Consider the following 5,331-nt stretch of genomic DNA (forward strand, 5'->3'; position numbering starts at 1 on the left):
CTTCAAGTCAATAAGAAAAGGGCAAAAACCCAGTACGAAAAATGGACAAAAGACTTGAACAGGGATTTAATAAAAAAGAAATTCAAATATCCAATAAATTATTGAAAAGATGCTCAATTTTGTTAGTAACCAGATGAATGTACATTAGAAGAAGAATAAGACATCATTATACATGCATAAGATAGAGTAATAAGTCTGACAATATCAAATGTTAGTGAGACTGTAGAGAAGTGGGGACTCTCATACACTGTTGGTGGGAGAGTAAACTGGTACAGAATCTTTGAACTTCTGTTTGGTAATATCTGGTAAAGTTGAATATGTGTTTATGTTATGTCCACTAATTCTACTCAGTTACTTACACTAGAGAAATACTTGCTTGCGTGCATTAAAAAATACATATGAAATATTTAAAGCACCATTGCTCACTGAACTAGGAATAACCTAAATGTCAATTATCAATAGACTGGATAAAGAAACTGTCGCACAGTCATACACTGGAATACCATACAGCACTAAAAATAAATTACATCAATACGATGGATGAATTGTAGGAATATAATGTTGAATTTCAAACCCTAGAAAAATTCACATGATGCAGACTACTTCCATTGATATAAACTAATAAACATGCAAAATTATTTAGAGATACAAATATCTGTGGTAAGTCAATAAAAAAATATAAAAGTCAAGAAGATGGTACCCCTGGGGAAGAGACAATGAACTTGGAAATTCCAAGGCACATGGTACTAAGGACGTTATATACACATATTTTAAGTGTAATTTACATTTTATTTTTTCCAGGGTATTGTTCTTCAGAGTTATCCCCTTACAAGGGCTTTGGTGGAGGTTGTGGAGCAGCCCTTGCAGGTCTAAATCAGGATGGGGTGTTCGGTCCTTCCAGGCTTCACGAGATTCCTCACTACTTTGCTGTGAATGCACAACTTGCACAGTAATGTAGTTTCGCATCCAGCTTGGGAAGCACACAGGCATTGAAGACACTCACTTCAGAAATGTCCCTCATGGCTGCAGCTTCTACTATGCTTTGAATGACGAACTTCTTAATAGCCTTGTCCTTGGGCACACAATGAGCACAATTAGTGCAGCAAATAGGCTGCACATAGCCATGACACTTCTTGGCACAACTGTTATTCCGTCCCTTTTTGGTCATCTTGGAAGCTAAGAGCCAAAGGAATGGGATGTTATATTTTTTTTTTACCTGGGGTAGAAGGTACATGGGTATTCACTTCAAATTATACCTATTTTAAAAAAGTTATTTTTCAATTAGTTAACATACAATATTATATTAGTTTTGGGTGTACAACCTAGTGATTTGGCCTTTATATACATTATGAAATGATTACCCTGATAAGTCTAGCACCCACTGACACCATATATAGTTATTACAATATTATCGACTATGTTCCCTGTGCTGTACTTTACATATTCTTTTAATATACTCTTTTATGTGTATATTTCACAATCTAAAAATTATTTGGAAGTTATTATAGACACGCAGAAAGTTGCAAAAATAATACAGAGCAGTCCCCTGTATTCACAATTTTGTAAAATACCTCTCCCATCTCCCTCAATCCCACAAAAAGACCCAATATAGAAAAAAAAAAAACTAGTGAGGAACTGAGATATGTAGAATGTGAATTTTGCTGAGCAATAAGCTTGGGGAAAAGCTGATAAACTACAGAGTGATTTTTACCTGTCTTATTTTTCATCTTGGAGATGAATAATGTCAGGTCATCATTATTTAGGTGAAAAGAAATAAAATAGAACTGAAGGGATTGTATTAGAGCATCACATTTAAGTAATTGAGAAGTGATAGAATTCCAAGGTGACTTAAGACAAATTTAAATATTCTTACTAGAAAGGCAAGAGGACACTCATTTGAAGTCATGTGAAAATAATTTCTTTGAAAACCAGAGATAACATTTAGATGGAAACACTCAGCTACATCCAGGATATTTTTATAAGGCCTTAGAAACATTAAGCCCTTTGTGTTTTAGGTTGAAAAATTAGGTTGGCCTTGAGATGAAGCTCCTAATTCCCTTATCAGTTGTCCAGAAATGAAAGATGTTACTAAAATTAGTCTTGCTCTTAACTGGAACCATTTACTTCCATCAAAAGCAACAAGTACTTGAGCACTTATGTTCCAGCCTAGGAGGAAGCATCGCTGGTATACTCCACCACAAAAGCCAGCCAAGTGACTCTGGAGTCAAACAACCTGTATTGAAAACCCTGGCTTGACCACTTAGTAGCTGTGTGAGTCTAGACAAAATCTCCAAGCCTCTGTCTTGTCACAGGTGAAATGTGAATAAGAACTACCTTAAAAAAGTTGTTGTGACTATTTGACTATTAGAGTGCTTAGCATTTGGTGTTCAAAAAGTATCAGCTGTCATTATAACTCTTTCGAAAGCTTGCTTTTGTTAATAGAGAAACAAAAATAAGGCTGCTTATTAAGAAATACCTTCTTACTAGCATGACATGATCAACAGAATCTCTGTCCTTAGTGTCTCATCTTTGGGCCTTCCAAAGCTTGAGCATTATGTGTATATATGAGGAGGAGGGATGACGGTCTGAATTATTTTATGTTTGCTAGATATTTTGATAATCTGTTAGCATGTGTGGCCTCCTAGCAAGACCTAGGGCTTGAGGAATGAGAGTCAAGGTAATTACATTTGCTCTAAGGGAAGAGAGAAGAACGTCAAGAACAATTCAGAGCTTAGGATATTATAGTGAGACATTACTGACACATCTTCAAGAACCATGGGGACCAAGACAGAAAGTGGCAGAATTAAGATTACAGCAGAAGTCACATTTATCAACACAACTTTCCAGGTATTATGCTAAACATTTCATGTATGCTCAGTAGCACTATGAGTTAAGTCTTATTGTCCCCATAGTGTAGATGGGAAGACTGAGCAGTTAATTAACTTGTCCTAGCTCAACAAACACAGTATGTTATAAAAACGGGATTCCAGTTCAATAATATAATTCCAGAATTCATATGTTTAACCATTCTGTGATGCTGCTTCCCAGTATTTACTGAGTACTCGGCATACTGCAGGGCTCTGTGCCAGGTGCTCTGTAGACAGAGGTGCACAGCCTCTGTCTTATCCTCTTAGAACATATAGTCTAAATGGGGAGATAGACATAAAACATGTAGACAAACTACATATTAAAATTATCTAATACCCGAAGTACTAAGAAGAAAAAAGAGAAAATAACAAAAGAAATCATTGAAGACTATTAATTAGTGAGGACTTTTACGAGAAGGTGACCTGTAGTGGCCTCCCATGAGAAGGGTGGGAGCAAGAGCCTTCCGGGCTAAGAAAACAGCATGTGCACATGTCCTGGGATATTTGAGGATAGAGTTACAAAGGGACAAAACTGTAACAGTTTGGAGTTTATTCTGTGCCATTTTATTCCAAATGAAGTATTTTATATCATAGGGAAAGTTGAAGTGGAAACAGGGTAATCAAACAAGCTTTAGCAAAGAGGTCAAAGCAAAGCTCAACATGGTCCTGATGACAGTTTTCCAACAAGATTTGAGAAAGGAAGACCAAAGGACCCTGGACAGCAAGACACAGTGTAAGGAGGATATTCTCTTGAGCAATGATGGTAAAAATGCTTTGGCCAAACCTGCGAAGATCAGAGAAGAAAAGGCTTTGAGATGGTTTTCTGTATCTAATTGGAGAAGCACCATAGCCCTGCCAAAGGAAAACTTTGCTCCCAAAAGGATAGAGAGAAGGGCAGAGACATAGATCAAGAAATTCAAGGAGGTACCCACAGTCTTCTTTTATCTTCTCATTGTCAAAGGCTGATCTAGCCCCTGCACCCCTAACTTCTACCCCTACCACTACCACCCCCCCCAACACCCCCCTGTTCCTGATACTCTCGATTCCAAGTCCTCTGCTTAATCGTGATCTGAATGGATGCAGGAAGTTCTAAGCCCAGGTCATCTGTAATTGAAAGTAGAATATGGTAACTCGTGCTCCACAATCAAATGTGCCTTCTCTCGTTCTCGGTCCCAAATGCATCCGATTGAACAAGGTGGGGATAATTAGGATAAAGCAAGGTGGGATATGAAGGAAGAAAGAAGCCTTTGCCCCCAAGCTGCTGGTTATTCCCAGGTCAGTGAACAATGGTCAGGAACAATAAATAGAAGACCCAGAATAAGCTCTGAGGTTAAGCTCACATCTTCTTTGCTAAGAGTGATCAAAAAGAGCACAGGAAGCAGGTTTAGCTATTAAGATTAGTGAGATAAATTTGTCAACAAAAAGAACAAATGCTGGTGAAGATGTGGAGGAATCCTTGTGCCCTGTTGGTGAGATTATAAATTGGTGCAGCAACTATGAAAACAGTATGAAGATTCCTCAAAAAATTAAAAATAGAATTACCATATGATCCAGCAATTCCATTTCTGTGTATACATCTGAAGGAAACAAAATCACTGTCCCAAAGAACTATCTGCACTACTGCAGCATTATTTACAGTAATCAAGACATGAAAATAACCTAAGTGTCCATTGACAGATGAATGGATAAGAAAATATAATACATATATGCATATATATACACATATATACATACATACACGTACATGTATATACATATATCTGTATATACACACACAATTGAATACTATTCAGCCATAAAAAAGAAAATTCTGTCATTTGTGACAACATGATTGGTCCTTGAAGGCGATATATCTAGTGGAATACGTAATACAAGTAAAGAAAAATATTGTATGATTGTACTTATACGTGGAATCTTAAACAAACAAACAAACAAACAAACAAAATGAAGCCCACCAAACTCGTAAATACAGAGAAGAGAGTGATGGTTGCCAGAGACAGGAAGCAAGGGAGATTTTCTAGTTATAAGATACATTCTATGATGTAATGTACAGCATGGCGACTATGGCTAATAATACTGTACTGCATGTTTTAAAGTTGCTAAGAGAGTAAATCTTAAAAGTCTTCATCACAATGAAAAAGAAACTGGTAACTATATAAGTATAAAATACAAAGTGGTGGATGTTAACTAGACTTGTAACCATTTTGCTATATCTACATATATCAGAGCATTATGTTGTACACCTTAAATTTATACAATGTTATGTCAGTTATATCTCAATAAAACTGCATGGGGGTGGAGAAGTGTCCATCCCTTAAGTATCAGTGTAAAACCTGAAGGTATAGAAGAGGTTTCCCTCCTGCTCACAGGGTGACTCTCCGCTGCCTCCATCCTGAGCTTGGACTGCACAGTTCCTCCCTGCTATTACTTCCTTCTCAGAGCTGCTTGAAACAGGGAGAGTTCA

At 37.0% G+C, this 5,331-nt stretch overlaps 1 pseudogene; it reads right to left on the bottom strand.

Annotated features, from left to right (window-relative positions):
• Nucleotides 1–826: 826 nt before the first annotated feature.
• On the bottom strand, nt 827–1,168 carry LOC120586938 (40S ribosomal protein S26-like; annotated as a pseudogene).
• Between the last annotated feature and the right edge of the window lie 4,163 nt (nt 1,169–5,331).

The sequence above is a fragment of the Pteropus medius genome, unplaced genomic scaffold (genome assembly GCF_902729225.1).
Source record: "Pteropus medius unplaced genomic scaffold, Ma_sr-lr_union100, whole genome shotgun sequence".
Lineage (NCBI taxonomy): Eukaryota > Metazoa > Chordata > Mammalia > Chiroptera > Pteropodidae > Pteropus > Pteropus medius.